The 12,194-nt window shown below is 39.9% G+C and overlaps 1 long non-coding RNA gene across 4 annotated transcripts in view; it reads right to left on the bottom strand.

Moving 5' to 3' along the window:
* Positions 1 to 12,194, bottom strand: part of LOC306841212 — a 106,623-nt gene that overhangs the window by 20,090 nt on the left and 74,339 nt on the right. The window lies entirely within an intron of this gene.

Here is a 12,194-nt window from a genome sequence, read left to right on the forward strand (position 1 = left end):
ATAGATGTGGAAGAATAAGCTCCTTACATTTGCTCAAATGCTGCTGTGAATAATTGTCATATTTGAGATATAATAATAATAAAAGAATGCTTGAAATCCCCTGAAGAAGAAATGATAATAATGTAACAAGTTATGTATATTTAAGAGAAAATATCTTCGCTGTGACTTCTTTAGCAGCAGAGCTCACATTCTTGTTCAAGGACACTGAAGCAGAGATTTGCTTTCATAATGAAATGACGCTGATTCATGTGTATCTTATTCTGAAGGTCAGAGAAGATTCTGTGTTGTTTGTAATTAGGAACAAGTGATATTTAGCAAATTAATGGAAAAGATAAAGAAAAGGATGCACAAACAATGACGCCCAAAGGGTCCCTGAAGCCCTGAGATACTCACACATCATGACTCACAGTTGTGCAAAAAGGACATTTGTATCTGTCTGAGTAAATTAGAAAAGACACAAATAAACCAGATAACAAGGGCTTAATACCTTTAATTACCTCCGCATAGACATAAAAATGGAAAAAAAGGAAGAACATAAATGATTCAAAGCTAAACCAGCGCCAACTATAAACAGGGATAAATGAAAACCAGCTTTAAGCTTAAGGGAACCAAATGCTAATTGACATTTGCACGCTTCTATTTTAGCGCCTGTGGCGATAGTGTTTCACTGTATAATGAATAATGGTACCGTCCAACAGCTTGTTCATGCTAAGGTTGTATTTCATGTATAATGCATGAAATCGTTTGTTTGCACATATTAGCTAAAGTTGGACAAACAGACTGGGTTATGAATTCCATTATGTAAATCATCTGAGTAAACAGATTTCATAGATTTACATCTATATGTGCTGAGAGGCTCAAATGTTTCTTTTCAATATTGATTCTGATCTTACTGTCATTACAGCTGTCACATCTTTACAGAGATTAACTACATAACCTAAAGAAAGCTTCTATTAACACTTGCTTTTTTTTTTCTTGCTTTTTTTTTTGCATATTTCTGTGTACAGACATGTATAAACATTTGATCCCTTCATGGTGGTTGTTAACTAAATAGTTTGTGATTGAAGTGAAATTTTTTCTTAAAATAACATTATGAAGAAGCTGAAAATACATTGACAGGCAAACTGTGGAAAATGGAAAATGTCATCTAAACCCTTTACACCATGTAGTCGCAGACAAGGAGGCTGCTAGGCTAGGTAGCTAGGTGTAACATTATAGTTCAACAGAATACACAGCTCTTTGGCATGACATGATTTAGTATCCAACACTACCATTTGCACTGTATGTAAACATGCGACAATGATTTTAATGTGCTACCTTTAAAATCAACATTTATGAACCAGGTTGTACAGAAATCTGACTAATTTGCATGAGCATTTGCCTGTTAGCGTTGCCACAGTGTTGATCTAGTTAGTACAGGGGAATTATCAACATGCTGCAGAATAATTCTGTTTACATTTTCAACAGCAGAGATTTACAGTAACTGAAACATTGGCTTTGGTTTAAAAGAAGCAGGACGAGATTTTTGTCAGGAAAAACTACTCAATGTGCAGGACTAGATCAGCAAAGCGATAACAGGTATACACCAACAGGATGCGCCAAAAGAAACAACATTAAAGCTGTATATTAAACAATACAGCCAACAATGAAATACATGTTCTGTTACAGTCCAGCCAACATTGGTTAACCCAATACAAACATTATTTAAAATATTTATGTGCTGATTTACATCTGTTGTTGCCACCTAAATTAATTCTATGATAGATGGCATGGTATAAGGATGAAGAAATACATCTGGCAGGTTGGAGAAGTCTATCATCAATCAATTTAATATAGATACTGTCATAATGCCTCCAGCCTTACAGCCCCATACAGCTCCAGTATCTTTACTGAGTGCTCTTCAGTCAATAATGTCACTGACTGGGTTTTAAAAGAAGATGAACTGTTACGCTAAAGGCTGACATTAAACCAGTAGACTGTGTTTATAGGAATGTCACAGTTTCATATTGTACAAAGAGGTTTTCTTTATCCCTTGCTGTGTGTTTTGTTCAGCTTTCGCTTGAGGGGAAATTATCTACTCTTACAGTATGTGTTGAAAAAATCAATTCAGAGTATCATGGTGTGGCATCAACCTTGGTTGAAAGATGGACGAATGTTTGAAGAGTGCTGTTGCTCTCCTTAGGTTATCAATCTTAAAAGACGCCATGGCTGACATTGTCGGAAAGAGACGAGTCGCAGTGACACGCTGCTACATTAGTGAGTTTGATGTCACCGAGTGAAGATCCCACTACAAATGAGGAAGCCGCTGCTCTTTTATTTAGTCATGGAGCTCAGACAGAACCGCATGATGGAAAATTGGGAGCTATTGACGTCTTAATATGCAATAAATGAACAGCAGAAAAAGTCTTTTGCTGCTTTTGAAGAAACTTAATGAAGCTGGGAGATAGGCTGAGAATTTGCATAAATTACAGTACATGCATGATCGACTATTCTTTATTAACAGCTGCAATATGTGAAAAGATTTCTACTGTAATAAATCTGCTGGATTTGGACTCTAATGCAGTTGGTGGACTAAATGAAGTTGTCCTGTTCTCTGCCTTTTGCCGCTCTCTGACAAGATGTCTCCATTATTATCCATCAAAGCAAAGTCCCACCTGCTGTACATTTACCAAAAACTCCATCATTCTGCTGGAGCTTCAACAATCTTCTGTGAGTCCATTTATTCACACACAACTCATCCAGGGAGTTTCACATTTCTAAAAAACGATCACGCATCTCTTATTTTTTATTTTCTCCTGGCATCCAATCCAGCTGTAATTCAGATAAGTAATATACAAGACATTTAAGTGGACTCCATGACTTGACTCCAAATCGAGTCATAAAAGAGGGAAACCTTGGCTGGAGACATAACGATGAAGGACAGCAAGGCAAATCTCACCTTGCAGCGTAGATGGCATGGTGAGACCTTTGCTAAAATCCTCTAGCAGCATAAGAAGAGCAGAATATACTTAACACAAATTCCAGCAATGACTTGGCAAAATCTATGGCTTTCTCAGCATCTGTACCATTATGAACTGTTAGGGTTTACAACATTAAGTTGAAGGACAGAGTCATGGCTCTCGTGATAAGGTTGGAACATTTGAGCAGAACAAATCAGACAACATCCCACAGAGTCCATGCTGGAAATATTCATCAACTTGGAGAACTAAGTTTAACACAAACTGTTGAAGGCAGAGCGAGAAGTTAATATATGATATTATTCATTTAAAGGGTCTGTTTATCCTGCATACAACCAACCAGTCTGCTGAAACGTTACTGAAGGAATACTGCTCCGACTACAAACAGAAACCTAACAAAAGTCTTCCTTTACAGATTCTTAGTCCACATGCACATATCTGTCACAGCAACAACCCCAATTGATATGCATCAGCTTTATACCCAGTAGAAGATTTATTCATAGAAACCTAATTTTCCCATGGTTTGAAGCCTAGAGAGTAAACAAATCAGAAGAGTAAGAGATTGAAACTCCAATCCTCCTTTATCAAGCAACTGATTTAGTATAAGTAAATCCAGATAGACAATCATGTAGCACCAAATGTTCATAGAGCTAAAGCGAAATCAGTGTATGGATGTCTCAAAATACAAATAAAAATCAAGAAAGATTCAACTTTTAAAAACTGAGCACAACACAGCACTGTTGGATGTAAGTACCAGAAAATGGTAAATGACTTGAGCTTGTAGAGCGCTTTTACGTCGGAGGTCACGTCTGCCCATTCACACCACATTCACATGGCAGAGGTTTCTATTTAAAGTGTTGATCAGTGTTAACTAATCCCAAACACACATTTACACTCCGTCGACGAAGCAGCAGGAGAAACTTGCGGTTACGTGTCTTGACCAAGGACACGTCAAACATGTTGCTGCAGGAGCTGCGAATTGACCACTGAACCTTTCAGTTGAGGTTCAACCAACTCTACCAACCGAGCAACGGCCGCCCATCAACAGTGTTGATGCTTTTTACAAAAAAGAAGATTCCCCTTAGTTTATGTTGTTCTGATTGGGACCCATCCCCAAGAAGTTTGTAATAGATAAGGTTGAACCTGAGATTTTTAATCCATTTTAATATGAGGAGTATATTCAGACTTACCTCACTCTCCTCGCCTCTATCCAAACTTCATATATCTTACTCGGCCTCAGAAAAGAGTTTTGCTTGGAGTGAGCCTGAGGCTTATCACTTGCGAAGCAGGAACCAGTCATCAATGAATTTCTGGATCATCAGAGACTCATCTTTGGCAGAGTTTTTAATAAACACCCATCAAGCTACAGAGTGAAGCTGAACACCCGGCAATGATGCATGAAATCTCCCATCACTCATTAACTTTATTGCTGCGAGGAGGGCGGCTCTTCGATCATTATGACTGGGCTCATTACTGAAGTATGGTATAGTCTCGGTCAGTTCCTAATTATTGATGCTTTTTATGAACCAGAAAAACAGGGATGAAGATGTTTAAGTTGGTCCTCAGAGAACCTTTGGTGAGGTGAAATATTTCTTAGCTGGAGCCAGAGGAATTCAAATGAAAATGTGTGGGGTTATTTAATGTGCCATTCGGAACTGAATCCTGTTACTTTATTATTTTAAGGTTCTGTTTTATCTCATTATGCAAAATATCTTTGTCTAACACTAATGTGTGTCCCTAGTCTGTCCACAAACCCCACAATATTAAGAAAAGTTCATCCGCTCCGTCTTTGACTTCCTTCACTTTTTTAGAAAACGTGTGTTCAAACGGGCCATTTGAAGATGTTCCCTTTGTGACATCATAAAGGGCAGTAACCCCTCCCCCAGTTAGGTGACACTCCCACAGCTAGGTGTTCGTTCTGCCCTCGGAGTTCGCCTTCTCACTGTAAAAAAATCAGGCATGGTGCAACAAAAGCCGAAGTCACCCGAGCCTTTCTTAAGGGGGCGTGGTCCGACACAGCTCGCTTGTAATGTCAGATCTAAAAAAACATTCAATACAAACTGTTGATAACTGTGAGTTTCACGGGGCCAATGCTGAATCTTTGTATGAATAATAGCTCGAGCTTTGACTGTTGGTATTAATTCAGAGATTGTTCATGCGAGACAGAAACATGTTTTGAATCTCTTACTAAGTTTTCTGTGTTTTTTTTCCTTGAGTAATTATTTTTGTGTTGTCTGTAAAACGTCCCAAGTACATTTGAATACCTGAGTCAACACTTTGAAATGATGACGGGTTAAATTGATGTTTCTGGTCTGGACTGCTCTGCTGGACAAGCACCTTCCTCTCAGGCTCACTTCACACAATATCTCTGATTGTGTTCAATAAATGTGTTTTTATTTCTGCTGTTCCTTTTCTATGAGAGCCACAGTGGTAGAGCCTCCTCCATTACACTGTGCTACTTGAAATTCAATGAAGAAGAGTTGTGGGGCACTTAGTGTGAATGATGAGTGTGTGTGTGTGAGGTCAACAGCTAATTGAACCAGTAAATTTCTTGCAACATGTCACACCCCAGACTAAGAGCATTCTGTCAGCAGGGAGCTGTATTTCATTAACACACTTCCCTGCATCATAAGAGCAGCTGTGTGTGATACTGATGATTATCTTTACTAACTGTTTCAAATGTTGACACTCGACTGATCATTCTGATCTTTGGACCCAATCAATAACATTTTGTGAAAATGAAGATATGCCATAGCTGTGAAGCATTTCCTTGAAAATATCCTGTCATCCATTTTTTTCTTCTTCCATAAACTAAAGTAGCTGCTTATTAAAACTTTAACATTTTGTTTGTAAAATGAGTGAAAACCTATTGTAAGGGTTGACTTCTTCTGCTGCAGTAAGAGGTTTTGGTATAAGCAGGATAATACACAACAAGGTGTCCATGCTCAGGTGTTTATGGACTCTGCTGCATGTCAGATGGCTGTGGTCATAAAAACTAGAGCCCGACCGATTAACTGGCCAGCCGATATTAACATGTCCAGGGACTCTGAGTATTGGTAACCTTTTACGCAGATTAGCTCCCATATGACTGGATTTATTCAGCAGTCAAATAGTTAATTCATTTGCGTTCAAAGCAGTTCTCTGTCGCCAGCCAGCAGAGTGCGCTGTATGGATTACAACAAACATTATCACAACAAAGTGCCAACGTGCAAAGTTACTTTCCAGTTCCAGACAACTATCTTGTCTTCATTATACATCTTTTCCATGAATGTTTGATTTCCGCATTCGAGGGATCAACACAATAAATGTGTCGATCTATATCAGTCTATCACTACAGATCAAAGAGTGATCTAAGAAAGATATCGACCAATGGATCGTTTCACATTGTCACCATTCTCTTTTTAAAACCCGCCACAGAATGCAGAGCTTTAAAATGTCATATTTAAAGCAGCAGCAGTGTCTCTACAGCAGGGTTTTGAACATTTACTGAACGTGCTGAGCTGAGCGGTCAGTAAAGGAGAATTGAACAAGCTGTCTGCAGAGCTCAGCTGAAAATGAGCTGCATAGTTTGACAAGCAAAAAAGAAAAAAAAGAAAAGAAAACAGCAGTTCTGTGGCATGAGGGATTGTGAGGGGGAGAGACGGCTGAGTAAAAGCTCAGCATGAACCATGGTGTTGCATGATCATTATGGGCTGGCGGTCTCTTATTATTCTGAATTTAAATGAAATAACATGCTTTGTGTTTGAAGATGTTTTCAGTAATGATACTATATCTCTGTTTTCATAGAAGATGCGTCCTTTATTTGGCTTTATTAATAACGGAGAAGTCTGAGTCACTTTGATTGTTTTACCATTAAGACAATAACTTAATTCTTCTTAAAACCAAATCACTGTTTGTTTTTTTTTGTGTTTGAGTTTTTGTATTTAGGTGCAAATTATTTCCTTTGGCTAAATGTTTCAGTTAAATTTGCAGATTAATCTTAATTATGTTGTTAAAAAATGCATGTGCGTGTGTTCAGCACATCGTTCATCATGGGCCGCTCTTAATGTGAAAGGAACGTCTTATAATAACGAGAAGTCCTTGCTGTGTTTTGCTGTTCACACGGAACCACGCGGTGATGTCATTAGTGTAGAGAAAGCCGCTTTGGTCCCTCACATGAGAAAAGTCCGACCCTCCAGTCGTTTGCTGTAATGACTTTATTTGTCACACTTCCCTTCTCTCGCGGTAATGGTACTATGAAGAGAGTGTTACTCTGCTGAAGCTGAGAGCAAAGCTCCCAGTCATTTTCAACCTCAAACAAACAACAAAAACTTTTTACCCTATGTCTAAAAAAAACACCTGCGGGTACCTAAATGTCCCGTCACTTTGTGTAATGTCACAACGCTAATGTTAAAAAAAGATGTCTAGCCTTACACCATTCTGCTGCAACACAGGAAAGAACCCCAACTCAGCGGTATAAGAGAAAAGTTTGCTGTTGTGACTAATTGTTCTTTATCTTTAGTTTTGATATTACGACACAAACACTCAACACTATAAAGCTTAACTCACTACTAAACTATACTGATAAGTAATTACACATCGAAAAAGCACTCAAACCCAGATAACAGCCTGACTGCTTCTTGTGAGTTTGCATGTGTGAAAGCATGCATACATTCAGACTTTACCCACAATTCTTCCTGCAAGCCTCCTGGTACATTTTGTCGGGAGGTCGCTGTAGAAAAATGTTGAGGAAAATACACTGTAAGCAGGTGGGAGGGGCTTGTGATGTTCATATCCTTCGACTAAAGTATGACCATTGACTATATACAAACATGTCTGATGTGATCATGTACTGAAACCGCTTCGTTATGTTTTCTGTTCCCCTGTATGTTCTTCTTTGGATATCCTGAATTTAACAAACTCCACGGAGCGCTGACATGCGTGATTCGAAGACGGCCCCATGCACCCCGGTCCAACAGGGATAGCTCCTGCTGTGAGGTGCATGTGTGAACAAGCAAGTCGGGTAGATTGCAGGGGCACACGTGTGTGAAGAGCTTCTATTAACCTCTTCAGAGGCTTTCGAGTCAACAATTGTGACCTCAACCACGTGGGCGATGCAAATTCCACTTATATAGCACTCATCTAAAAGTGGTAACAGCCAACAAATGCAACAATGTGCCAGAGGAAAAAAACAGGAAAGAAGACTTGCCTCCCAAGAGTCTTTACAAACGTTCTATGAAGGTGGAAAAGCTGAACGCACATGTCAAGTAAAGACAGAAGACTGTATACGGCCCCTTTCAGTTAGAAGTTTTCTATGTAGTCCAGATGATGTTAACACTTATTTAAGTACTGAACAGCTAAAAGCTAAACTGAAAACCAAAAGCACCTAAAATGAAGACAAAGGATCTTTACTGACTGATTCTACGCTGTCAAGAAATGTAGAATGACTGATGACCTGGAAGCCCCCCCTTGAAATCATACTTGAAATTTAGCGTTTGAAAATACATCTTAGGCCCAACAGATAAAGCATATTGAGGAACACAAACACGGGAGAGGTGACGCCACTAAGAGCAGAGCACAGACATCATTTCCCATCATCACTGAGCTCTCTAAACAAACAGAAATTACCTGTGACTGCCGTCGGCTTGTTGCACGTCCTGCACATCAAACACATTTGAAAACCTGCAGATCACCAGCCTCTGTTCTCAGCTTGCAGAGACATTAGAGGTGCTTTTTTTACTTTTAGAAAGAGCTTCCAATCAATAAACGGGGAATATGTATCAGGAAAATAAGGAGAGGATTTGTAGCAGTGAAGAGAATGATTCATATCTGTTCCGCGCTCTGTATCTGTGGACCTGAACCTCGATGTGCAGGTCTCACTGGGAGCTAGCTGTACGAGGAAGACTTCTGACTGCGAGGTCACAGGTTCAACTCTGTGAACAAGCTATCAGTACGAGTGCTCCGAGAGGATGAGTCATACACTCACCTACCTCTGCCACTGATACTGAAACACAGCTTAAGAAGACAAGTACGGACGTTAAAGCAACTATACTCTAAAACTATATGGAACTTTTCCAGCTTAAAATAGTCAACTTTTGAGGCCGATTTAAAGAACAACAACTTTGAACAGGCAGAATTGCAATCTCTCATCAGTCCGCAGATGCTCTGCTTGCCTGTTTACACTGTAGCACCGTGCATGTTAAGCAGCGGGCTGCAGTTTTCTCTCGATGTGCATACGGCTTTACAGCACTAGCCAGTTAGCCCGTCTCTGTGCCGTTTGATGCGATGGTTGAGGCTAAGACACTCTAATCCAACTTTATTTGTTAACCACTTTAAAACAACCACAGTTGACCAAAGTGCTTTATAGAAAAAGACATGTTGTGTTTGGTTTGGGGTAGTGTGAATGCTCTGTAATAAACTCTGGTGCGGACCGATGTCAAATAGCTTTGCCTAACATGGCTAATGTAAGCATTGCTAACAACACCAGCCTTCATTCCCCCTTGCAGAGGCTTGTGCTAAATGTGGTAACATAAAGCTCTGGCTAACATAACAGTTTAACCTGACACAGCTGAAATACAACTTTATCGCCACATCATAGATTAAAAATACGGCCAAACTCCACCACGCAACAAGATGCCATTCTTCCAGTATCCTGTTTTTCATTTTCAGGTCATAGAGCAGCATTAGACCAGACAGCAGTAGCCACTGACCAGATAGATAGATAGATAGATAGATGATAGATAGATACTTTATTGATCCCGAGGGAAATTCAGGTTACAAGCTACAAGCCAAGGTATAGTGACGGGTGGATTCAGTATACAACATGTGACACAGTACAGTGTGAAAGCATACCAAAGCAAACGAAAACATGCAACAAATAATATAACTCCTGAATAACAATGCTGAACTTCAAATGTGAAAGCAAAACAAACGTATAGACTTCATTAATATCAAACTATCATAGACTGAATATAACAAGTGGAGCCACAGTGATGTGATATTCTGGGCAATTTCTCCTTGTATTACACTTGATCCTCCAATGAGATCAAAGAAAGCTGGGCAGTTCTCTATTTTTTTTTGATTACTTCCTCTCTCTTCTTGAACTGATGACATATTTCTTTCATGGCGAAACACTTTTCTGTTCTAGCCACCACCAGCCTCATACAAGCTGAAGGATGTCCAAGTAACTCTTGAACTTGTTGACTGTGAGCTCCATGTTCCCACGAGGTATTGGCAGCTGAGAGCTCTTCTCTGTTTTACTCCATCTCCTCTCAAACCCAACAGACTGTGGAGCTGAGAACTGCACGAGAAAATCCTTTGTGAAATGTCGCACTTTCTTTCTCTTTGATTATTTGGCATTGTGCCTTGGGGAGCATGTTTGAGTATCACGATGGCTGAGAGGATTATCGGCTCCGCTCTGCCAAACCTGAACGACATCCCATCGAGCCGTCGCCTCACATGGGCCATAAACATCCTGGAGGACCCCTCGCACCCAGGCTTCGCCCACCTCCCCGCAAATAGACTCTGAAGCACCAACACACGCACACGCCTTTTCCCCCCAGAGCTGTGGACATGCTGCAAACACACACTGAGATAGAAACTCAACGTTTTTGCAGGGTGTGGACGTGGGCATGGGCGAGATGTGCTTGGCCGATGTTTGTGTGTGTGTGTGTGTGTGTTGGTGTGTACATATATCCTGCAACTGGATTGCTCTAACAGAGTTTCATTGTACAACATCCAAAGACGATAAAGATCTATCTATCACCAAACTCTCAGGAAAGAGACAAGCGTATAAATCTTTCCAAATACAATCGATAAAAAGGATTTGAAATAAGTCTTTCTCCAGGTTCAAAGGAGGTGAATCATGTCATTTCTTAATTCAGCAGAGTGTGGTCAAAGAGAATACTTAAGGAAGGAATTCAATTCTGTTATGCCTCAAGTAAACTGTCAGAATTGACCCTGAACGTTGTGATTCTCCTCTCTTTTTATGAAGGTGTTTTATTGAAAATTGTTACTTTTAAAATGACAGACTGTGGCTTTTCTTCACAACGACTGCATTCCCCTCATTACCGCTTTACAATCAAATGCCAAACTAAGTTCATTTTCTTCTTCAAGATTTTTAAAGGATTCATTTAAACGCGTTCTGTTCTCCAAAATAACTTGTGTGTGTCATGAATTGCCTTGGCTTTAAACTAAATATTTATGAAGGAGGAATGCTTTTCATTGAGTGTGACAGGGATCATGAAAGGTCAGCCAATAAAGAGGGGCGTCTTCTAAAGCGTTTTCCAATACTCTAATATAAGTCCCAATGTTGAACTTCGTAATGGAAGAACTTCAGTCGTATTTTTTAATAGAAGGACTGCAGCTCTGTGGTGTCTGCTCGCAAATATGTTTGTGTCTAGTTATTTGATTTGTTCAATAATTCTGTTTCAATTGCGAGAAAACAACAGGAGTGCTTAAACTGAATGTAAATACCAAAGAGCAGAGAGATTTATTTCCTATCTGTGCTCCCCCTGAGAGGCCCATGCTGAGATAAACCGAGACGTTTTAACCCTGAAACATCAGCGGGCATCTGATTCAACTTGCGTCCCAATAAAAGAAACACTCCAAAGGTCACAGAAAATACTGAATATGTTGATGTTGGAGATAAACCCTAACAAGTAGCCTATGTTAATACACAGTGTGTGGAGGGTGAGTAAGGGGGAGGTGAAACACGGCAAGCTGTTGGGAATCTAATCCACTTATCCAGTTGTCTGAATGAGCAGCAAAACACCTAAACAAGCCTCACATCTTCACCTTCCTTCGACTCACCTTTCTTATCCACCATCTTCCTCTCTTTCCTTACACACACAGTGAAGTCCTGCTAAACTGAGTTATTCAGCACTTTTTTTTTTTTTAACTCAAATGACCAAAAAAATTATCTCTCAGACAATGCCGTGCAGCTCACACTGAAGACTTTACTGTGTGCAGCAATAGTGACCTCCAGTGAGATTAGGGCTTAAAAGACTCTTTAAACACCTCAGCACTGACATGTCCCGCTTTTTTCTCTCCTATCAAAACGATTCTGTGGAAATCACTTTGATTTTTCGACATTGTTTAATGATCACAATCTTGGTAGGCTATTGGGGCTGAATTTTAACCTTGCTTCTCCTGTCTTATATTCCAACAATCGGATTTAATGCTGGGGGCGGGGCAGCAGTGGGGAGTTTTGTAAGAACAACACATGGGGCATCAGTAGGAGCGCGAGCGCACCATGCT

Source organism: Symphodus melops, assembly GCF_947650265.1.
Source record: "Symphodus melops genome assembly, chromosome: 20".
Lineage (NCBI taxonomy): Eukaryota > Metazoa > Chordata > Actinopteri > Labriformes > Labridae > Symphodus > Symphodus melops.